This window comes from Macaca mulatta, chromosome 1 (genome assembly GCF_049350105.2).
Source record: "Macaca mulatta isolate MMU2019108-1 chromosome 1, T2T-MMU8v2.0, whole genome shotgun sequence".
NCBI classification, from domain to species: domain Eukaryota; kingdom Metazoa; phylum Chordata; class Mammalia; order Primates; family Cercopithecidae; genus Macaca; species Macaca mulatta.
The window spans coordinates 60166754-60192163 of record NC_133406.1 but is presented as its reverse complement, the minus strand read 5'-3'; the positions used below and the strand labels follow the sequence as shown (position 1 = coordinate 60192163).

Below are 25410 nucleotides of genomic sequence, written 5' to 3'. Positions count from 1 at the left end.
ATCAAGAAGTAACCATAAAACCAGCAGCCCTTTGGGCTGCTCTGTCTATGGAGTAGTCATTCTTTTATTCCTTCACTTTCTAAATAAAGTTGCTTTCACTTTACTCTAGGGACTTGCCCTGAATTCTTTCTCGTGTGAGATCTAAGAACTCTTTCTTGGGGTCCAGACTGAACTCCCTTCCTGGTAACAAAACCACAAGATCCTTCAAGGCCCAAAGGATATCAATAGTTAGGTGGACATTACCTAGTCTTTCAAAAATGTCTCTGCCTCTTCCTCTAAGCAATTTTTTGGTAGGTTAGTTTTATAAACTTCTGAGTAGGTACAACACACAGTATTTTAGTTCAGATTTAGGTAAGAAGGTGATGAGTCAAGTATTACCAGTTAAGAAGTACAGTTTAAGTTCTCTGCTCCTCCTTTTGGAACAGGGCAGTCATTTTCAGTCCGTTTATGAATATAAGATCCAAAGAAAATATTTTTATTTTCAACTGATACTTTTCTTCCATCAACTAACAACTATTAAGTTCTTATTCTATGCAAGGTACTATTAGGGATAGGGATATACAAAGTTCTGTTAAGACATGATTGGTGTCTTCAAAGAGATTATAGGAAATCTCAAAATTTGTATCACTACAAAGATCTCCATACTGTTAAAATTAATATCAAGCCCTACTCTTCCATATATTTTTATATAAATAATTTTGATCTCATACTAAACAAACAATTTGTTTTTAAAGGAGACCATCAATAGCACACAGCCAAGTTGGAAGATAGTCTAGAATTCATAATAGCTTCATTTACTACTCTACTCTTTTATAGGGACGTTTTATTACTGGGTACTTAGAAGGGCCACAATGTTACTTGGGGGCAGGAAATAAGAAGTTCTAAAGGAAATAGGAGGTTCTTAGTCATTTCTTCTCTTTTGATTTTTCCATCTCAATCCTGTTTTAATTTATGTGATGTGAAAATCCTCCCCTTTTGGGGGTGATGGAAAAGACCAATAATGATAACGCACATTTAATGTTGACTCCTGTACAGATGCTCCTGAGTGAGGGAGACATATTAGGGACTTTACCACAAAATGAATCACTTACTATCACTTCTCCTTTTGTGATGGTAATCATCTAAAATGACTTTAAAGAGTCAGCCTTCATTCCACTTGTAAGGAAATGCAGAATACAGAAAAGTCACGCAATTCTTTTAGTGTAATAAAGGGCCTTTGACACTTTGTGAACAAGCAAAAAAAGCTAAAAATCAGACCAACAAAATATATCCACTAACGGCTTATGCATACTCTAGTGGGTTGCTAGGAGTAGGGGGAAGAGATGGTGCTATTTTGGAGTACAAGGCAGCAACAGAGAGGCAAAGCAAGACAGGATCTACAAGTTGCACAGCATGGAGCTCACAATAACTTACTAGCCGACAAAATGTTCCCAATCTTGTTCCCATATATTTAAATAATCATGCCCTAGTGTCATGAATGTTTAAGTCTCAGAAACTCATTTAAGGGTAAGAGATTATAAAGGTCCTTTAAGAAAATCATTCTGCAAACCTGTCCTAGAATTGGTTCATGAGTTTAATATTTTGAAATTAAATTTAATTTTAGCAATGGCTTACAAAAAGCAGAAATGAAAACCTACCTCTTTTTAATGTGAACAACATAGCTTCTCCCCCTTCACACTTTTTTTGTAGGCCATATAGGCTAGAAACATCAGTAAAGGTATAAGGGGCAGAGGTTTGTCACAGGGAGGGGAAGGGGCAACACTTATCACAAGAGCTTTTGAAAATATGTGGGGACACTGATTGGCACAATGATTGGAGAGTGCTATTGGTGTTTCAAATGCCAGGCTGAGGGATGCTGAATGCTTGCTATTCTGGAAATAGACCCACATAGTGAAGAATTACCCTGCCAAATGCTCACAGCACCTTGATGAGAAAAAAAAAAATGCTTGAACTGATTAGAAGCAGTAACAGGGTATATTATATATTTTTTGATTAGCTTAAAAGTAGCAAAAGGGTTCTATATAGTGTCAGTTAAACACTGAATAAGTAGCTTTAAAGCATATGATTTATCTGAAATTTTTGTTAAGACTATAAATATTTAGTGCAGTTAAGAGTTAGGGAGAATTGGGGAGATAGTTTCCTCAAATTAATCAGATATTACAATTTAAATATGTGTAGTCGTACAGAAATTTTATGTCAAGAAAGGTGTTTTAAAAACTTAAGGAGAAAGGTACGGAGGAGAAAGGTATGGAATTAATTTTAGAATAACTTTTAAAATAAATAAATCCATTCAGTTCTCAAAGGTATCTATGATAGTTAAGTTGTGCTTATAATCTGTATGCCAGGCAAAACATATTACTGCCTGGTAGCAACATACTTAAATTTAAGCTCACATGTTTGATAACGATCAGTTTCTTGAAAATGTAACCTATAACTTAAAGAAGGTTCAGAAATTCTATGTAAGTTTTTAAATTGTCATCAACTTGATTTTAAAAAATATTTTGTTAGTTTTCTTTAAAGCCTATAAATGAGGGTGAACGGTGCATCAGGTGTTAAGAAAAATAATTATTTCCCATTTTTAGTTAACTGCAGAGTTTTAAGGAAAAAGCCCTAAGAAAAGCAATCTATGTATGATTCATCTAGAACTTTAAACATTTCAACTAGTCTTCAGAGTTGTGAATTTGCAGTTGATCCAGAAATAAAAGCTGCTCTGTTCATCTGGGTTTACTAAAAATACTCCCAAACTTAACATCTAACTACTTCTTCTTCTTTTTTTTTTTTTTTTTAAATAACATAGATCCTGGAAGAGTATACAAAAGACTCTTCCTGGTCAACAATGAACTGACATGCACCATTTTTGCTTTGCAGATACTTCTGACATATACAGTGTAAATGTTTATTCATTTATCAGTTGTCTATGTGTCATCTATACACACTTTATCTTCATGTTTTCAGGTAAAAATACTTTAAAATAGTTGAAGATGAAAGATGTCATTGTACTACCAGGTTTATCCTCTCATTTCCTTTATCCTCAACTTATTTTCTTTTGTGTCATCTGAATCCTCCAGATATCGAACTTTTCGTTTTTATACCTTTCACATTTTCACTGGAGATCACTTTGTCCCCTTCATTAGGGTTCTGTCAGGAGAGATTTAAGATTTGGTCCTAGCTAAAAAATATGGCTGTAGCTCTGAAGATGACATAAAAGTTTTTTCCCATGCCTAAGATTTCAAATATATATATACGTTTGAAAGAAAAAACAGGGAGAGCATTATTTTTTTGTCCAGATTATTTTTGCTCACTGTAGGTAAAAAACAGTCTGTACATACATGTAAAAAAAAAAAAAAACAAACCAAAAAAAAAAAATCAAAAACCTTTCAGTCCCTACATAATAACTCAGAAATAAAGTTTCTTCAGCCAGCTATGGGGATGAGGGAAATAATTCCCAGGGTATACACATTAATGGTCCTATCAACTCTGTCATTCTCACATTGCAATGCCAATGCAATTCCACATAAACACAATTATGCTGAGGCAAACACTGTTGCAGAGTATAAGAACTACATATGCACTGTTCTAAGAAACACAACTTGTGAGGTTCATGAGGCATGGCAATGTTTGTGGCAAACAGGACCAATGTGAGAATCAAATTAATTAGATTCCTAGAGTCTACTGCTTAGCATGCAATACAGTAAACAACTAAGCTCCATGATAACTGAGTTGACTGGCATACAACCACAAATTGTTCTCTTTGAGCACAAAGGGCATGTAAGAGCTAACAGCTGAGTGTCCCAGGCATGGTTCTAGGTAGTTTGTATGATACCACATATGATGTTACTAACTAGGCTGGTCAGTTTGGGTGGTGATAACAGTGTGTTGCTGGAGTTAAAGTTACAGAGTCAACCCCTGTATGCTTAGTTAGCACCATATTAAAACAAAAATTTTTCCATGCCACAGACTATTAGTGACCTAGCTATCTTACAAATATATGCTGTTGGTCATAATACAGACTGAGTGTGTCCAAAACCCATCATTACAACTGGAACTAAAATAACTGGAATCAAAGAGCAAAGCTGATCCACACAGAAGGATGAGCACAAAGTCAAAGGTCCAATCCTTAAAACCTGTACCACCTGGGTATTATCAAATGTATTTTTCTAATGCTGTTTGTGGGAAGTATTCAGACTTTATTTTGGTTTTTCTTTGCCTCAGTTCTTAGCCTCTTTTTGTTGTTACTAAACAAGTTGGAGGCAAAACAATCTAGATTTTGGCTTCCTTCTTTTTATTCTCTGAAGCAGTTTATGTAAGACAAGTATTATTATACTCGTTCCTTGACAGTTTGATGAAATTCATCCCCCAAATTACTCTAGGCTTGGTGTCTTTGGCAGCAGGTTGGGGAGGTGGTGGTGAAGTATGATTAAATTTCTTTAAAGGTTACTGGACTTCTTTGTTTTGCCATTTCTTCCTAAGTCATTTTGATATTTTATATTTTCCCAGAAGGGTGTCCACTTAAATCAGGTTTTCAAGCTTATTGTCATAAAGTTGCTCAAAATAATCTTATATTTTAAATACGTTTATCTTAACTTTGTCCCTATTTCTCTTCCTAATACTATTTGTTCACACCTAGTTTTTTTTGTTTGTTTGTTTGTTTGTTTTTTTGAGACGGAGTCTCGCTCTGTCCCCCAGGCTGGAGTGCAGTGGCGCGATCTCGGCTCACTGCAAGTTCTGCCTCCCGGGTTCACGCCATTCTCCTGCCTCAGCCTCCTGAGTAGCTGGGACTACAGGCGCCCACTACCGCGCCCAGCTAATTTTTTGTATTTTTAGTAGAGATGGGGTTTCACCGTGGTCTCGATCTCCTGACCTTGTGATCCGCCCGCCTCGGCCTCCCAAAGTGCTAGGATTACAGGCGTGAGCCACCGCGCCCGGCCCACACCTAGTTTTTCTCTAGTTCAGCTTGTCAAAGATTTACTGCATCTTAACCTCCCTAATGGGGCTCAGTGTGCAGTGGCTGGAAAAAGTAGATTCCCGGGTTATGTATGCAGCTCAATTGTTATACGTGTTGCTTTAAGGGACCTTGAAGACTTTTCCCTCTCCCTGTTGTTGCCAAAATAACTGCCTCTGATCTGTTTTTGTTTGCATCCCAGGCCCCAGACTAGCATATAAGATGCCTTTGAGTCCTAGAACACTGCAGTCAAGGTGGACATTGCAAAATAAAAAGGTTTATTGAATTTTATATCTTTTCAAAGAATCAGCTTCTGGTATTAACACTATTCTACTGCTATTCTGTTTTCTGTTCATTAATTTCTGCTTTTATCTTTATTTCATTCCTTCTACTTAATTTGGGCTTACTCTGTTTTCAACTTCTTGAGTTTAAAGCTTAGCTCATTTATTTTCACTTATTCAAAATTTTTAACCTTAAACATGTATTTAAGGTTATAGCTTTCTCTCTTTAGCTACTCTACAAGATCTAATGTGAAGTAATCTCATTGTTGTTTAACTCTAAATATTTTGTATTTCTCATTATAATTACCTCCTTACCCATGCAGTATCTACAAGGAAGTTTATACTTTTCAGAAGTGTTCTTTTCTTCTCCAGCTAACTTTTTGTTGCCATTACAAAAAAACTATAACCCCTCCATAATCTCAATTCTGTATCTCCAGATCCCATCTTTCCAGCTTATTCTTTCTACTAGGGTGACCCTGAACTATCATTCAACCTCATGGAATCTCCACTGTCTCTCATGCACTTGATGTTCCTTCACTCTACTCTTTATCGAGCTTACATTCCATGATTTATCATTATTATCATCACTCACCCCTCTCTCCCCTCATAGTGCTTGGCAAAACTACAACCTTGTTTAAATCAAATTTTCTGCCTACTCCACACCTGCACCTGTGCAACTAAATGTGGCTGAAAAAAAAAAAACAACCATGCTCATTGGTCTCAATTTAAATTCATTACTTTGAACCTTTAGTGGACTCTAATGCACACACAGATACTTCTCTACTCCATTTACTTTCCTAGATAAATACTTCACCCCTTTCCCTTTTAACTCAAACACCCATCACTTCCTTCCTCATATTCTTTCTTGGCTGCTGGTCTTGCTTTCTATTTCACTAAGAAAACTGAAGCAATTAGAAAAGAACTTCCACAGACTATCACCACATTTAACCACCATTTACCATCTTCTCACTTGTTACCATTGATGAACCTAACATGCTTCTATTTGAAGTCAAATCCTTCAACTTGTACTCTAGACCCTACTCAAGGACCTCATTACAGCAGCTCTCCATTCTTCCTCCTACATCATCTTTTGTTGTTGCTGTTGTTCTCCATTGGGATCATTCTCAGGAGCAAACATGTAGCTTAAAAAACACCCTTTTACGGCACGGTGCAGTAGCTCACCCCTGTGATCCCAGCACTCTGGAAGGCCGAGGTGGGAGGATTACCCGAGGCCAGGAGTTTGAGATGAGCCTGGCAAAAGCCTGTCAACATGGCAAAAGCCTGTCTCTCCTAAAACTACAAAAAATTAGCCAGGTGTGGTGGTGGGCGCCTGTGATCCCAGCTACTCAGGAGACTGAGGCAGGAGAATCACTTGAACCTGGGAGGTGGAGGCTGCAATGAGCCAAGATTGTGCCATTGCACTACTCTAGCCTGAGCAACAGAGCAAGACTCCGTCTCAAAACAAAAAAACACCCTTTTCTTGACTCTATCTCCCCAAAAGCTGCCACTCCATTTCCTTGCCAACTCCCCTTCCTGAAAAACTTATCTTAAAAAAAAAAATAACTTTTCTCAATGTTTCCAATTCCTCTCTTCTCAATGTGGCTTAAAATTACTTCAGTCAGGCTTTCTGTCTCACTATTCCAACAAAACCACTCTTATCAAGGTCATAATGTTATCAAAATCAATGGTCGTTCTTAGTCTTCATCTTACATGACGCTATCAGCAACATTTAACACTGTTGACAACTATCTCTTTCCTGATACTTTTTTTTTTTTTTCACTCACACTGGAAAGGACACCAGATACTTCTTGGGCCCTCTTCCCTTTTCTATATTTTCTTTCTGTTATCTGATACAGTCTCATTGCTTTAAATATCATCTAAATACTCCACAGCAATTTGGCAGATCTGTATAACCAAACTGCCAAAATTTCCAGTGGAAATCTAATAGGTATCTCAAACCATCATACCTAAAATTGGATTCTGGCCGGGTGCAGTGGCTCACACCTGAATCCCAGCACTTTGGGAGGCCAAGGTGGGCGGATCACTTGAGGTCAGGAGTTCTAGACCAGTCTGGCTAACACCGTGAAACCCCAACTCTACTAAAAATACAAAAATTAGCTGGGTGTGGTGGCGGGCACCTGTAATCCCAGCTACTCGGGAGGCTGAGACAGAGGAATCACTTGAACTCAGGAGGCAGAGGTTGCAGTGAGCCAAGATGGCACCACTGCACTGCAACCTGGGTGACAGAGCAAGACTCCATCCAAAAAAATAAAAAATAAAATTGGATTCCTAAGAAGTCATTATATGAAAAAAATACTTGCACATGCATGTTTACAGCAGCACAATCTGCAATTGCAAAAATTTGGAACCAGCCCAAATGCCCATCAATCAATGAGTGGATAAAGAAACTGTGGTATATATATATACTGTGGAATACTACTCAACCATAAAAAGGAATGAAATAATGGCATTTGCAGTGACTTGGATGGAACTGGAGACCATTATTCTAAGTGAAGTAACTCAGGAACTGAAAACCAAACATCGTATGTTCTCACTTATAAGAGGGAGCTAAGCTATGAGGATGCAAAGGTGTTAAGAATGATACAATGGACTTTGGGGGCTCAGGGGAAAGGGTGGGAGGGGGGTAAGGGATAAAAGACTACACATTAGGTACGGTGTACACTGCTTGGATGATGGGTGCACCAAAATCTCAGAAATCACACTAAAGAACTTTTTCATATAACCAAAGATTACCTGTTCCTCAAAAACCTATGGAAATAAAAAAAATTAAATAAATAAATAAATAAGACTGGCTTCCTAGTTTTCCTCCTCAACCTGCTTCATTTTTAGCCTCCCCCATGCCAGTTGATGGTAACTCTATCCTATCAGTTGCCTAGGTAAAAAACCCTGGAATCATCTAAAATTCCTCCCTCTGTCTGCCACATCCCACAAGCCCTTCCAGGAAATGTTGGCTCTACCTTCAAATATATCCAGAATCTTACCAATTTTCAACAACTCTATTGCTGCCATGTGATCCAAGCCCCTATCATCATTTCTTGCCTGGATTACTGTAATAGCTGCTCAGCTGCTACCTCTGTCTGAAGTCTAATCTCAACACAGCAGCTTGAATGATTGTTTTAAAACTTAAGTCAGATCACATCACTCCTTTACTCAAAATCCTGCAATGGCTCCTCATTTTGTGCATAGTAAATGGCCTATGATGCTCTACATTCAGATGATCTGATTCTCTTTCCTGCTACTCTCACCTGTCATTTCTTTCATGTGCCAGTACTTTCCCACCATATGGCCTTTGCTCTAGTTGTACCCTCTTGCTAGAGGACCTCACTACAGTACATCTGAAGAAATGTTCTTCCTTCAGATATCTTTGTGGCTAACTCCTTCAGTTTCTTCAAATCTCAACCTGTCAATAAGATTTACTCAGACCCACTGTTTATATTACAACCTGTACTTTCTCCACCCAATCCTCTTTATTCAATTCTCCTTTCTAGTTTTTTTTTTTTTTTCCAAACTGCATCAGTGTCTAACATATTATACACTTTATTATGTTTGTTGTTTATGGTCTGCCTTTTCATCTTACTCCCTGCTAGAATGTACACTTCAGCAGGTCAGGATCTTTGTCTACATTGTTGACTAAAGGATTCCAAGAGCCTTGAACAATATCTGGCAAATATTGGACAAATAAGTATTTGTTGAATGAATGAGTGTTGATTTTTTCATTTAGCATGGTCACAATACACATGCCCTACATGTGCTATATATCTGTTACATTAAGCTGGTGTATTATGTTGTTCAACTCCTTTATGTTCTTGAGTATTTTTGTCTGTTCGATATATTGGTTTCTAAGAGAGGTGTGTTAAAATCTGCAACACTGACTGTGGATATGCCATTTCTTGGTAATTCTGTCAGTTTTGTTTTATATATTTTGAGAGTATATTTTCAGTATCTAGAGTCATTTTATATCATCTTCGTGGATTGTTCCCTATTTATAAGTAGGACATATATTTCTGTCATTTGATGTTTTTAAGCAAAAACATGTTCATGTTTCAAATGATATGCATGTTGCCAGCTTTCAATTGGTGGTAACCAAGAGAAAATTTTTCCTATACTTTTATTTTTTGTCTTTCAGTGTTACTCTGAAAACAGCATATGGAAGGATAATCTGAGTATCTCTCTGGCTTTGTAGATTAATTTATATTATGATTACTTACACATTTTATTTTGTATTTCCTATTTCCATGTTTTTCCTTTGCTTCTTTTTATCTTCTTTCCTGCCCTTTATTGAATGGAGTGAAAGCATTTAAAATATTACCTATCTTTTCTCTTTCCTCTACTGATTTAGAATTTGCACCTTCTATTTCTATACTTCTATTACTGTACTGAATATCCTTATATTTAACATACTTAAATATATTTTTTCTTTAAATGTCTATAAAATTAATCTGTGTCTTTTCTACTCCAAACAAGGACTTTAGTACACATTTACATCTTTTAATACCATATTATTGCTAATATTTAGTCCTAACTTTTGAAGCATATTAGCTTTATCTCATATTTTAACACTCTTTGCTTTTGTATTCCACTTCTTTCTGCATTTATTTTTTTCTTTGCTGAAGAACATCCTTTAGTTCTTTTATCACCAAGAGTTTGTGAGTTGAAAACTTAGCTCTGTGTATCTTGAAGATGTGTTTATTTTGGTCCCACTCTGTATATAAACCACTGTATGAAACTATAAGCTCATACTTATTTTTCTACAGCACTTTGAAGATACTAGTCAGTTTTCTAGTATCTACTGTTGCCAGAGCCTACTGCCAATTCAACTACCATTCCATTATTCAGAATTTTTTGTTATATCTGTATTCAGAATTTCAGATTTTCTCTTCATCGTTAATTTCCTACAATTTTATTATCATATATGTAGTTGTGGATTTATCTATCCTGTGTTACACATGGCAGCATTTTCTATTTTGAAGACTCAGCGTCACTTCTGAAAAAATTCTTAGCTGCAGTTATTGTTATTACTAATGTCACTTTTTTATTCATTCTTTTTTCTCCTTTGCAACTCCTAGCACATGCATGTTAGAGCTCCTCAGGTCATCTTTCATGTCCATCTTTCTCTTTCATTTTCTTCTAACTTTCTCTAAACTGCATTCTGAAAGATTTTCTCAGTTCTATTTCCTAATTCTCTTATTTTCTCTTAAGCTATATAAAGTATGTACAGTATAACTGTTCTTTTACTTCAATATTGTATTTTTACATTTCAATATATTTTTCACTTCAAGATGTCTAAATGCTCCTTTCTCACAGCTTTCTCTTCTTGTTTCATTATCTGCTCTTCATTCTGTAAAATCTAGTTTCTTCTGTACATATATTGAGACTTTTAACTTATTTTTAAATCTCTTCAGAGTGTTCTTTTTTCCTCAGATATAACTTCTCTCACTTGTTGGGTTCTCTTGACTGCTTTTTCATGATCTTAGGTTTTACTGAGTTCTTTGTAAAGTTTTGAGGGCTCAATTTTTAATGATGACTAAAAAATGTAAGTATCTGTAACTATATATACAGTTTTAAGTATCTATAGGGCAGTTCTAAGTTGCCTCAGCTTAAATCTGATAATGTGGCAACCTTGAACTAGACCTTAAGTTGGTAGCTCTGGGCTTTCTTTCCTCCTAGGTAGCCCAGTTCTGAATTTTTAGCCCAAAAGTATTTTGGGTCCAAGTTCTATCTTGAGTGGTTTCCTGTGCTTGTTTGTGTCTGCCAATTCTTCTTTACTTCTGGTCAGGAACAAGCAGCTTATTCCTGGCTGTGACACTGCTGGGATAAGTTAGACTAACCCAGCTCCCATTTGCATTGTGCTCTTGGGTCCTGGGTTCATGCACAGACAGGATCATTGCAAAAACCCTGGTCCCAATTGCCCATATCCATTCATAGCACCACCCCCTGCCATCACAGTGGCTTTTCTATTACTGGTCCAAAGAGACTTTTTTCTCTTATTTTTAAGAATAACTATGTATTTTTAAAAACCTTTAAAAATATTTATGTATAATTTCTCTGTTTTTGAATGAGAGGAATTAAGATTCAAGAGTATTCACTCTGCCACCCTGACCTAGAAGTCCCAGAGTAGCTTTCACTTTTGAAATAATAGCAGTTTAATTTTCCTTACCTCACCAGTCTGTAAATATTAGCATATATACCCAAAGCTCAAACTTGAATAAGCTGTAGTAGAGACATATTTCCATTATTTGGAATTTGTTTACATTGAAATAAGTAATAGATGTACTAGGAAATCAGAAGTAGAAGGAAGATGACTTTTAAAAGGTTAAGAAACTTGGGACAGCAGCAGACTTTACTGTAAATCTTATGTACAAACTTCGTCACTGCTTCCCATAAATGGAATCAGACTGAGCAAAGAAGAGGGTACTTTCCACAGCACCAGGAAGAGCCACTGCAGCCAGCAGTCCTGTAATAAGCACCAACCTGCACTCCCGCACCTGGAAGACAGCCATCAGCTTAGTGGAAAGAATGTTGGACTGGGAATTCAGAAATATTCTAGTTCATTTTCTAACACTAAGTCATAATACAGCTTAGGCTAAGCCAGGCCCTCTTCTGGGCCCCAGGTTTTCCATCTGTAAAATCAGAGAGTTGGGCTAGAACAACTTCTAATGTACCTTCCAGAAATAATTTTCTGTGACCTTAACAGTTTGGTACTTTATAAGTAGGCTGAGTCCTCCATTCTTCAGCTTGCTCAGTAATAACCTGCCAGGTAAAAGAAGAAAATCATGTATTTCTGAAATCAGTCTTCAAATCAAATGAAAGAATCACTAGATGCATATTTTTGTTTGATCACCACTCTGCAAAGGAACAGCCTAGTAGCTGGATGAAGTTTCTGTGTGGGTGTACACACAATCTAAGTTTTAAATAGAAAAAGCAAACCAACCCAGACCAAAACAAAAACCCTCCACACAAGTCCCAGACACAACAAATGGTGAGAGTTCTTTTCTACAAACACGTCTGTTTCTAATAGCTGAGAAGACCAAAAAAGAAAGTATCACCCTGACCAGATATAAGTGTAGATAAAGAAAAAACTAAGGAGCATGCAGCAAAGTTACAGGATATGAGAGATTTGACTCTGCACACTGCAAAGTCTGTACAATTAGAAATTTCATGTGAACAGAAATGTAGAGAAGACAATGAGAAAGGAAAGGATAAAACTGGAGTTCCACTAAATGGAAGTTAAGAGTGGATTAAGAATTTTTAAATTGAAGCCAGGCACAGTGGTTCATGCCTGTAATCCCAGCACTTTGGGAGGCAGAGGCGGGCGGATCACTTGAGGCCAGGAGTTTGAGATCGGCCTGGCCAACATAGCAAAACCCCATCTTCACTAAAAAAAAAAAAATTAGCTAGGTGTAGTGGTGAACACCTATAATCCCAGCTACTCAGGAGGTTGAGGCATGAGAATCGCTTGAACTCTAGAGGCAGAGATTGCAGTGAGTCAAGATCACACAACTGTACTCCAGCCCGGGTGACAGAGTGAGACCCTGTCTCAAAAGAAAAAGAAAAAAAAATATTTAAAATTGGGTTAAGTGGCAAGGAAAACTCAAGATTAAATCTCAGAGCTTCCTAGAACCTTAACTATGGGCCACAATAAAAATTTATGTGAATTGTTTAATTTCACCACAATACAGTAAAAAATCAAACTGATTCAGACTTTATAGGTCTGAAGGATGGAAAGTTGGCACACAGCTAGCCATAATCCCGATTCTTCAAGTAACATACTAAAGATATACTGTTTTCTAAAAAAAACAACAAAAAGCATCTTATCATCTACATTGCTATTTGTGAGGCACAGTGTATTGCATTGACATTGCCATATATGTATAGACAGACTATATTAAGGGTGGGTGTCCAGCAGATTCTATCCACTATTGCATACTTCCACCACAGCTGAAATAGCCCATCAGTCAAAAGAAAGGGATAAAGTTCCCTGACAAAATTCCCACTCAGTTCACAAAATAGCCACTGAGCAGTCTTCACTTTCATGCAAACTTTTTGTAAGTGTGTTATCAAAGCATTTAAGGCAGGAAAAAATTACACAAATAACAAGGCCTCATTAAAGAAAATTTGGGAAATAAAGAAAAGTAGAAAAAAAGTCACATTTAGTCTCATCACAGAAATACAACCACTGCTAACACTTTGCTCACTTTCTCCCTGGTCTCTTTACCTGGGCCTGAGTGACCACTTCGCCCTTATGGTTGTAATCATATGACATATACAATTGTGTATCTAGTTCATTTAGTAATACTATACTATAAGCATTTATCCAAGTTATTATACTATCTTTGTAATTCACTTTTAAATGGCTGCTTTATACTCCACTCTATTTTAAAGAAACACCCTAAATGGCTAGTTGGTGGGGAATGGTAAAGCAAACTATGATTCATAGTGTTCCATTAGATGGATGAATCATAGTTTACTTAACTGCTGCCAGAATACTGGACAGTAGGCTGTTTCCAATAAGTCTGTTTTGTTCAATAGTGCATAATAGCCTTCCACATAGTAGGTACTCAAGTATTTGTTGAATGGATGTTTACAGAGCTGCCTATATATAACATACCTTGTGATAACAATTTCTGTGCATAAACTCCCCCTCCTTCCCATATTTAGAACTGTTTCCCAGAGATACATTTTTATAGGGGGCTATTTTGGGTCAATTTGGGACTTTTGTCAATCTAGCCATTTGCTTCTCAGAAAATAATGACTAATTTGCATTCCCAACAGCAAAATATGGGAAGGCCCATTTCACTACATTCTTAGCTAAATTGGGCATTATCTTTTCAAAGTCTTTGCCTTTGGTAAAAAAAAAATGTTACTTTGGCTGGGTGTGATGGCTTACGCCTGTAATCCCAGCACTTTGGGGGCTGAGGCAGGCAGATCACCCAAGGTCAGGAGTTCAGGACCAGCCTGGTCAACGTGATAAAACCCTGTCTCTACTGAAAATACCAAAATTAGAGGGGCGTGGTGGTAGGCACTTCTAATCCCAGCTACTTGGGAGGCTGAGACAGGAGAACTGCTCACACCTGGGAGGCGGAGGTTGCAGTGAGCTGAGATTACGCCATGGCACTCCAGCCTGGGTGGCAGAGCAAGACTCTGTCTCAAAAAAAAAAAAAAAAAAAAGAGTTACTTCATTATAATTTTAGTTTTGAACAACAGTAAGGTTATACACTTTTTCTTTTTTTTTTTTTCTTTTTTTTTTCTTTCTTTTTTTTTTTTTCTTTTGAGACGGAGTCTAGCTCTGTTGCCCAGGCTGGAGTGCAGTGGCCGGATCTCAGCTCACTGCAAGCCCCGCCTCCCGGGTTCACGCCATTCTCCTGCCTCAGCCTCCCGAGTAGCTGGGAGTACAGGCGCCCGCCACCTCGCCCGGCTAATTTTTTTTGTATTTTAGTAGAGACAGGGTTTCACCGTGTTAGCCAGGATGGTCTCGATCTCCTGAACTCGTGATCCGCCCGTCTCGGCCTCCCAAAGTGCTGGGATTACAGGCTTCAGCCACCGCGCCCGGCCGGTTATACACTTTTTCTTATGCTTGTTATTGTCTATTTTGAAATAGCTTTCTAATAATCACTTATCTAAATCTAAATTATTCCTGGAAGGTCAGTTGTGGGTTGAAGTAACAACAAAAGCCCCAATATTTTTAGGAAATAAATTCTGGAAGGAACCTAAGGAACTAACATAAATATATAGCTGAGAACAGCTTATTCACAGAGCAAGTCTGGAACACTGTAATGTGCTTTTATTAATAGTAAAGTTGGAGGCTAGAGTTGTCGGTTCCTGATTCTTTCCTCATATTTATCTGTTATACAGTTTGGTTTTACATGTGATATTTGTCTGTGGGTGCTGCTGTAATTTGGGAGGGGAGAGCTGGGAGGAAAAGATTCCTTTAATAATTCTTCTAAAACTTTTCTTTTAGGAAATCATTCTAGATTAACCCAGAAACTCTTAAGAGCTGTTTCCCACAACTGTACTCTGTAAAAACTTCTTTAGCCAAGATAATCTTGGGGTGGCTTAGCAGAACTTTGTCAACCCTGAATTAGGCTTTCTCTATGAAAACATTTTGTAAACAAGTAACTAGACACAGAAAAGGCAGAAGCACATTCAGAGAAAAAATGTAGGTCTGGGCAACATTACCAGTAATGAGAACCTGATGAAGACTGACAATCACACCTCACTGACTAATCCAATAACTAGCTCTTTTCATAACATGTGAAAAATGCTCCTCTGCAGCAGAAGTATAACTGCCTTTCATTCCTTCAAGATGCTCTTGCAGGAGTAGGCAAGAATGTTGATCTGCCATCTATTCTTAACAAGGAGAGAAAGCAGAAACATGGACTAAGGATTGTTAGGGGAAAGCAATTTAGATGGAATCAGGTACCACAATGTGCCAAATGATATGACAATTAGATCTGTTTGAACCCTGTTTAAGCCTTTATGAAGATTTTTTTTAGCTGCAAACTATCTTGGAGCTCTGCTCACAAAGCAAATGGCTACTAACCAACGGCTATTAACTTCCAGAAAATCCATCAAAATTGTTCTCATGCAGATGAGTCACAAAGAGAAGATATCATCCTTTCATGCTCCCTAGCCCCACTCCACCAAACTGCTCTCACAAGTCAGCAACATCTCCTTACTGGCAAACCTACGAGATACTCTTCAGCTCTCAAACTACTGGATGTGATTATAGCGGACTATTGGTAGCTATAATTTATCTTTCCAACCCTTTATCTCTTTCTCTTCTTTTGATAACAGAATCCCTATTTCCTATGGGGAATCTATTCCACGTAGCTGACCCTCTGCTAACCCTACCCCTATAACAAGTGGTAGCTGTTGCTCTTGTTTCTTCTTCATCACTGTAACAAGCACTACCACTATTGTTATCATTATCATCATCATGGTGGCTAAGATTTATTGATAATTTACTATGTGCCAGACACTCTTCTGTCCGCTTTATATGTATTATCTCATTTAAAGAAATGACCTACGTGATAAGTACTATGATTTCTCTCATTTTAAAGTTGAGGAAACTGAGACACAGGGAGTATATAATTTGGCCAAGCTTACACAGTAGGTAGCAGAGGAGGGACTTGAATTAAACTTGGTTTTAGAGTTCAGGCTTCACTGCCTCTCTAGCTAAATCTCATCTAATTTCTGGCTATAGAAATTGGTTCAGGGAAGTTCATCTGATCCAGGAAAGGTCAATCAGATACATGACCACTACGAGGCCAGGTGTGGTGGTGCACACCTGTAATCCCAACATTTTGGAAGGCCAAGGTGGGAGGACAACGTAACCCCAGGAGTTTGAGACCAGCCTAGGCAACACAGTGAGACTCCATCTCTACAAAAAATAAAAAGAATTAGCTGGGCATGGTGGCACACGCCTATCGTCTCAGCTACTTGGGAGGCTGAGGTGGGAGGATCGCTTGAGCCTAGGAGGTAGAAGCTGCAGTGACCCGTGAGCATGCCACGCACTCCAGCCTGGGTAACAGAGCAAAATTATGTTTGCAAAAACCAAAACCAAAAACAAAAAAAAAGATATATGGACACTAGGATAGAGGTCTTTCTTCCTCTGAAGTCTATGCAGAGAAGGCAGCAGGGATCTGGTAAGTTTCAGTTTCCTAGATTTAGCTATGCCTGAAGCTAGGCCAGGCTGAATATGCAGATTTTCTAGCTACATAAACCTTTATGCTTGAGCTATATGAAGTTAAGTTTTTGTCACATTGAGTCTTTGAAAGTTTTCATTCCCTTGTTTGGTTGAATACTACTCTTTTTAAAACAAACAAACAAACAAACACTTTTATTTTAGGTTCCGGGGTACATGTGAAGGTTTGTTACATAGCTAAACTTGTGTCACAGGGGATTGTTGCATAGATTAATCACCCAGGTATTATGCCTAGTACCCAAGAGTCATCTTTTCCACTCTTCTCCCTCCTCCCACCCTCCACCCTCAAGTAGACCCCAGTGTCTGTTGTTTCCTTCTTTGTGTTCATAAGTTCTCATCACTTAGCTCCCACTTATAAGTGACAACATGCGGTATTTGGTTTTCTGTTTCTGCATTAGTTTGCTAAGGATGATGGCTTCCAGCTCCATCCTTGTTCCCACAAAAGACATGATCTCACTCTTTTTTATGGCTGCATAGTATTCTATGGTGTGTATGTACCACATTTTCTTCATCTGATCTGTCACTGATGGGCATGTAGGTTGATTCTATGTCTTTGCTATTGTGAATAGTGGTACAATGAACATTCACATGCATGTGTCTTTACGGTAGATGATTTATATTCCTCTGGGTATATACCCAGCACATAGACCAATGGAATAGAATAGATAGCCCTGAAATAAGGCTGCACACATACAACCATCTGATCTTCGACAAAGCTGACAAAAACAAGCAGTGGGGAAAAGACTCCTGTTCAATAAATGGTGCTGGGATAACCGTCTAGCCATATGCAAAAGACTGAAGCTAGACACCTTCCTTAACCATATACCATATACAAAAATCAACTCAGGATGGATTAAAGACTTAAATGTAAAACCCCAAACTATAAAAACCCTGGAGACAACCTAAGTAATACCATCCTGGACATAGAAATGGGCAAAGATTTCATGACAAGGACACCAAAAGCAATCTCAACAAAAGCAAAAATTGACTAGTAGGATCTAATTAAACATACGAGTTTCTGCACAGCAAAAGAAACTATCAACAGAGTACAGACAAACTACAGAATAGGGGAAAATATTTGCAAACTATGCATCTGACAAAGGTCTAATATCTAGCATCTATAAGAAACTTAAATTTACAAGAGAAAAACAAAACCCCATTAAAACATGGGCAAAGGACAGGAACAGAGACTTTTCAAAAGAAGACATATATGCAGTCAACAAGCATATGAAAAAAAGCTCAATAGGCCGGGCGCGGTGGCTCAAGCCTGTAATCCCAGCACTTTGGGAGGCCGAGACGGGCGGATCACGAGGTCAGGAGATCGAGACCATCCTGGCTAACACGGTGAAACCCCGTCTCTACTAAAAAATACAAAAAACTAGCCGGGCGACGTGGCGGGCGCCTGTAGTCCCAGCTACTCGGGAGGCTGAGGCAGGAGAATGGCGTGAACCCGGGAGGCGGAGCTTGCTGTGAGCCGAGATCGTGCCATTGCACTCCAGCCTGGGGGACAGAGCGAGACTCCGTCTCAAAAAAAAAAAAAAAAAGAAAAAAAAGAAAAAGAAAAAAAGCTCAATATCACTGATCATTAGAGAAATGCAAATCAAAACCACAATGAGATACCATCACACACCAGTCAGAATGGCTATTAGTAGAAAGTAAAAAAAAAAAAAAAAAAAAAAGAAAACAACAACAAAAAAAAACAGATGCTGGCAAGGTTGCAGAAAAAGGAAATGATTATACACTATTGGTGGGAGTATTCATTGCGTAAAGCAGTGTTGGCAATTCCTCAAAGAGCTAAAAGCAGAACTCTCCTTTCCAGGCTCTTTTCCTTCTTCTCTGACCATTACCCTGCTGATCTCTTTCATGGGTACCTCTCCCCTTCTGCCTGTCTCAAACAGTGGTGTGCCCTGGCTCTGTTCTCAACTGTGTACTCTTTTCATAGCAGTGGCCCTCCTTAGCATCCCACAATCATTCGGATAGGCCTTCCCTGGGGAACATGCTCCTTTTGCTTGCCCCTGCTTCAGAATCATTGAGACATTGAACCACAGTTACACAGTGAGTACCTTATATCCATCAGAATGCTGGGGAAGAAAAGAAGTTGGGAATCACTGCTCTAAAAGTTAACTTTGGGAAATGTGTTTTTCTTAGCTTAAAACTATTATCAGCAAGCTGATACCTTCCAACTCTCTCTCTCTTTTTTTTTGAGATGGAGTCTTGCTGTGTTCCCCCAGCTGGAGTGCAGTGGCGTGATCTCGGCTCACTGCAACCTCCACCTCCCAGGTTCACGCCATTCTCCTGCCTCAGCTTCCCAAGTAGGTCAGACTACAGGCAACTGCCACCACGCCCGGCTAATTTCTTTTGTATTTTCGTAGAGACGGGGTCTCACCGTGTTAGACAGTATGGTCTCGATCTCCTGACCTCATGATCCACCCGCCTCAGCCTCCTAAAGTGCTGGGATTACAGGCGTGAGCCACCGTGCCTGGCCCCAACTCTTTATCTCTAGCCCTGGAACTTTCCTATACTTCATACCCATGTATCTAATTGCCGATAGGACATTTACTTTCTTACATCTGACAGGTACCTTGAACTCCGTATGTCTAAAATCAAAATCATTATCTTCATCCCCAAACATATTCTTCCTCCTGAATTCTCAATCTTATTAATGGCATATTATCTATGCAGTCATCATAATAAAAAAAAGAGTATCATTTATTGCATTGTTCTCTATTCACGGAAGACATACCTAAATACTAGATATTCTTGTAAATATAATGAACAAGAAACAGGCTGGGCATATTGGCTCACACCTGTAATCCCAGCACTTTGGAAGGCTGAGGCAGGAGGACAACCTGAGGTCAGGAGTTCAAGATCAGCCCGACCAACATGGTGAAACACCATCTCTACTAAAAATACAAAATTCAGCCAAGGATGGTGGCTCATGCCCATAATCCCAGCTACTTGGGAGGTTGAGGCAGTAGAACTGCTTGAACCCAAGAGGTGGAGGTTACAATGATGCAAGATTGCACCACTGCACTTCAGCCTGGGCACTGGAATGAGACTCTATCTCAAAAAGAAATAAAAGAAGAAAAGAAACAGACCCTGCCTTCAAGGAGTTCAGTTAGTTGGCAAATACAACATAGTATGATTACCACTCCATATTAAAAATAAATTCACAGTGCTAGGGGAAACTAGTCTGTGCAATTTAATAAAACCTAGTTCCAGGGAGGGGGTCAAAGGAAAGCTTCTTAGGGGAGGTGGTGCTTAACCTAAAACATGAATATGTTTTTAAAAAGTGGAGTAGGGAGAGGAAGAGGCAGTAAGAGGAAGAGAATTCTAGAGAATGAAAATAACATGTATGAAAGCTCAAAGATGGGAGGAGGGGAGACTGGTGAAATACTACCATATGAGTTGCCTTTATTTATTTAAAAATTTACCAAAGGTAGGCACTGTGCTAAACACTTTACATACATTGTTACTGCTGTTCCTTATATCGAGCCTACAAAACAAGGATAATAATCTCATTTTTACAGATTAAAGAACTTTCAGAGCTCAGAAAGGTTAAATTACTTTTCTAAGACCAGCCAGTTAATAGGAGATGGAACCAGCTTTGAACCTAGGTCTTCTGGCTGCAAAGCCAATTCTATGCATCTTCCCAAATACCTTGGGACTGCTCTTTAGGCTTTTATCATCCACATCTAGTAAAACATCAAATCCTGCCAAGTTTTTCGTATTTCTTACATTGTTCCATTCTCTCCATACCTACCATTAGAAACTTAGCTCATTACCTTTCATCTGGACCCTAGGCTGTAATTGCTTTCTAGGTATAAACGGGTATGTGTGTATGTATCACAATAAGTCAGATCGGCATGATCTCACTTTCACAACAAGAGATTCAACAAGTATCTGTATACGTACCATGGAAGAAATATGCCTGCTCTTTTCTAGGGCTAGCCCTGGAATATCCTAGAGCCTCGTCAGGGGCCTTCTTTTCTGCTTTAATTATGCTTGTTGGTGATCTCACCCAGTCTTCTGACTCTAAATACCATCTCTAAAGTAATGACTTCCACATCTATATTTCTCCAGCTTTAATATCTCCCATAAAGTCCAAATTCTTAGTTGACAATTGTCTACTTGACATCTCAACTTGGATGTCTAATAGAAATATCCCCTGCCCCAGCCGGGCGCGGAGGCTCACGCCTGTAATCCCAGCACTTTGGCAGGCGGAGGCGGGCGGATCACGAGGTCAGGAGATTGAAACCATCCTGGCAAACACGGTGAAACCCCGTCTCTACTAAAAATACAAAAAAATTAGCCGGGCGTGGTGGCGGGCACCTGTAGTCCCAGCTTCTCGGGAGGCTGAGGCAGGAGAATGGCGTGAACCTGGGTGGCAACGGAGCTTGCAGTGAGCGGAGATCGCGCCACTGCACTCCAGCCTGGGAGACAGAGCGGGAAAAAAAAAAAAGAAAAGAAAAAGAAATATCCCCTGCCCCATTAAAATGTGAGTATTATGAGGTCAGGAATTTTGTCTACCTTGTACATTTTTGCATCCCTAATGCATAGTGCCTGACACATAGTGGATCATCAATAAATATATGTAGCCTGAATAAACACATGCTGCTATGAGAGCAAAAGACATCTCAAATGGGACTCAATTGTCCTAGAGGGTCTTTGAGAATTTGGTACTCTGGGTTAAATGTGTATTCTGGGAGGACAGAAAGGAGTAGAGGTTGACTCTAAGTTCCTTTAGTGTGCTACAGTTAATCCTACTCTTTAAGGATTGACCCACCTGGGATGTTAGCAGTCCCTAAACATTATACCTCTAGGAACACTATCCATCAGGCTTGCCTGTTAAGAATCACTTTGGAAGACCTTTACAATATAGATTTCCAGGACTTCCACCCGCTAGCACCATGTCACCTCCTTATCCAGAATCTCAAGGGGAGTGGTCTAAAAATCTACATTGTAAACAACCCCAGTGACTGTTATTGACAGGTTTGAGGGAGACTACTATAGAAGCTTTACCCATTAGGTTATTATAATTGAAAATGGCTCAGCTTGCTAGATATCAATATCTATACATGCCCTTAGCTCTAAGTCAAGAACTCCAGAAATGATACATAAACTGCCCGAATAATATTTCATTAGTTGTATTCCAAAGTACTAGAGGTCACCAGTGATCTAAGAGAGGCCTTCTCACACAACATGTCATATATGGAGCTTTTAAAAGTACATATTCTATTAAGGCACATCTGTGTGAACATTTATTCTCAAGAAAGGATCTGATTTTGTTCACTTGGCACAAAATTAATTATGCCATCCCATGCTCAATTCCCACACCTTATATGAGCCTTTACTGTGACATATTAATGTCAGTTTTCATCACTTTTTTCCCTTAAAATTGCTGAAGAATCAGGATTTCAGCTTCTTTTCCCCCAGATCCACCCCTCTTAACTATCATTTCAAGCAAGCACAGGGTTATCACTGTGAAGATTTCTGTCATCCCCTCCACTAATCCCCAAAATGTTTTTCCCGTACATATTCAGCAGACTAAGTGTTGACAAGGCAAAAAGACTAGTAAATTCCATAATCTACTCCTAACTAAGGAATTCAAATGACAACAAGCTTAAATTAAAGTGAATGACAGCAACTAACAATCTTCTGACAGGCACTCTTCCAAGAACCTGTGAGCTTCAAAGGCAAACTTACTTATGGTCAGTCTACAAAAGCTGAATTTCAAGTATTAAGTGATTATATATTCCCAACTGTAATCTTAGCTAACCTCAAAGATTGGTCCTTGAGAAGTAAGAAGGAATAGGATCAGATGAGAAAAACAGATAGGGACACGCTGGGAGAACCATTTCAGACTTTCTCCTCAAAAGGTAATGAACTGAAACATAACAGACTATATTTAAAAAGACATGGAAGCAACTCCCCTTCTTTCCTTCACTTTCTCATTCAGGAAGCTTTACAGCTTGCTTCCTGCTGCATGACCAAAACTCATTAATGCTGTCCCAAACAACATTTATCCCTCTCAACACATGATGTTCCCCCACAAACTGTTGCTGATAACAAAGAATAAGGGGAATTGGCACAATGCTGAGTTACCAGAGAAGTGCTTGGATGAGAGAAAATTGACATTTGGACATTAGCAAATACTTTCTGTATCAGTAACCTACAGCAGAGGCCAGCAAACTGCAGTGTGGCCTGCAGGCCAAATCCAGTCCACCAGCCTGCTTTTGTAAATAAAGTTTTATTGGAATATAGTCACTCCCATTTAGTTACATATTATCTATGGCTGCTTTCCCATTATGACAGTGGAGTTGAGTCATTGCAACAGATTACGTGGCCAGCAAAGTGGAAAATATTTACTATAACGCCCTTTTCATAAAAAGTTTGCTGACCTAGAGCACTACGTGCCAAAGATGAAGTGAGGCTGCTACCACTGTCCCACCCCCAACACATACTGCTGGAGAATAGGTATAAACATCTGCTTTCTCTATCAGCCTCAGAAAGGCAGAGTGTTGACTCTTCACAACAGCCAGCAAGTAGTAGCTATACCAGACATTTGGAGAAATTAGAAATATAGCATTCAGCCACCATAAACAGCCCCATGTTTCACCCATTTGGCATATCACTTTTGAAAGTCCTCCAACTCCTAAAATGCCATAATAAAGTATACAATGTTTTATTTGGTGATGTAATACTCAAACATGTTGTTTGCCTCTTAAAATGCTTCTGTTACCTGAAAAAACTTTTAGAAACATAACAAGAGCTGTAAGCTCCAAGGCCATAATAAATACTTGTATTATGTATTATGCTACATATTAATTTGCCAACAGATTTTTAAAACTTCCCTGCTTTCCTCTTGGTAGCCAATAATACTGACATAGTTTAAGGTGTAAGAGTTAAGGTTGTAATAAAAGATTTTTAAAAATTTAAAGTATAAAAAAGTCAAGAGTTTTTTAAAAGTACATATTCTATGAAGGCGCATCTGTGTGAACGTTTATGTACCTTAAAGGATCATACTAGGTTACAAAACTATGGTTTCTCTATGAAGAGATTCATGTCACTAAATGGCTGCTATCTGATTCTTGAACTTGCTTTACTGAAGACTGAGACAGTATGGAGAAAAATTAAAACTAGGAGGTTGTGGCCATTCATCTTTACATTTTTACAAGCTTTATACAGGAAGCTTTACAGCTTGGGATAGGTAGTCCAACTATCCTACCTTTGAGATTCTACCAAAATAACACTTTTAAAGGTAATGTCTGTTAGTGCCTTAAGCTCAACGTTCCTGCTGGGGCAAATCTATAAACACTCCATTTGCTGAAAAAGGACTTCAAATCCTTCATCAAGCTTTCTACCTCAATCATGGGGCTAGAACTCTAACATTAACTAAGCCTAAGCCATGGTTAAGGCTCTCCAGCCATGCTATCAACAGGAGAAATGAATACTTCTGTAACCGAGGTAACCCTTAGACTCCAACGGAAAGAGAAACAATTATTCCTGGAGGCTGTCTATGATCAAAGCCATCATAGGACTACTTTGATAAAAGAGTTGAACCCAAGTGCTTTGAAGATAACCTTATAAAATTGTCATCATAGTAATGATGGTGTCCCAGGAATGCTCAAGTTGACAACAATCCTTTTCTAAAGAATGTCATTAGTTGGTTTTGAATATGTTTTTTAAAAAGAAAAACTTTGGAAAAATAACAGCAGGAAATTCACTAGAATGTTAATAATTTCTTCTGAAAAATATGGTTACAGATGGTTATGGACAATTTTTTCTTAGCTTTTATAGCTGAAACAATCCCTTTTCATAACAAATATTTTTAACACCCCCTTACTATCCTGAAATAAAAATCACTGATATAAAACTTACCTAAAATCATTAAAAAATAGTAACATAATATGAAGAAGAAATAAAAGCAAAGCACTTTATAATAAAATATGCATTTTAATGTGTTAATGCTTGGGCCTGTAAACTAGGAGGCATAAAGAATCAGTCAGAGATTTGGATGCATCATATAATTATCATGAAGGCAGAGGTTAAATGCAGATCTACAGAACGTGTAGCATGATGTACTCATAATAAGTGGCATTGCTGTCAGGGATAAATAAAACTAAGAGCAGTTTCTCCTCATTTACATGGTGGTTGAATTTTTAGAACTGTCTTCCTCCCCACCATCAAAAATGAGCTTATACATAAAATCAAGTTTGGTTTTAGACTCAGATAACCGATAGGTTTTCATCTATGACTGTCAAGGGAGACAGTCAAAAGTCAAGCAAGCTTCAGGATACTTGTTTGATATGGGGCATTTTAGGATATCTAGCATCTCTCACGCTTTCCACTTAATACATGTAGAACATCCCCCATCACTGTATTCCCTGAAAGTAGCTCTATGAATTTTTACAAACTCCTCTAGCAATTCTCCTGCTGCTTTTGAGAGCTACTGCTTTATA

At 38.4% G+C, this 25410-nt stretch overlaps 1 protein-coding gene, 1 long non-coding RNA gene and 1 pseudogene across 43 annotated transcripts in view; 1 reads left to right on the top strand and 2 right to left on the bottom strand.

Annotated features, from left to right (window-relative positions):
* PPP1R12B (protein phosphatase 1 regulatory subunit 12B) overlaps positions 1-25410 on the bottom strand; it is a 247708-nt gene that overhangs the window by 67093 nt on the left and 155205 nt on the right. The gene's annotated exons all lie outside the window — the stretch shown is intronic.
* On the top strand, positions 4969-5086 carry LOC114675050 (small nucleolar RNA SNORA70; annotated as a pseudogene).
* LOC144341182 (uncharacterized) lies at positions 10572-21370 on the bottom strand. Its single transcript, XR_013417966.1, has 2 exons — positions 21144-21370; positions 10572-14133 (listed from the first exon to the last, which is right to left on the bottom strand). It is a non-coding gene; the product is annotated as an uncharacterized LOC144341182 (long non-coding RNA).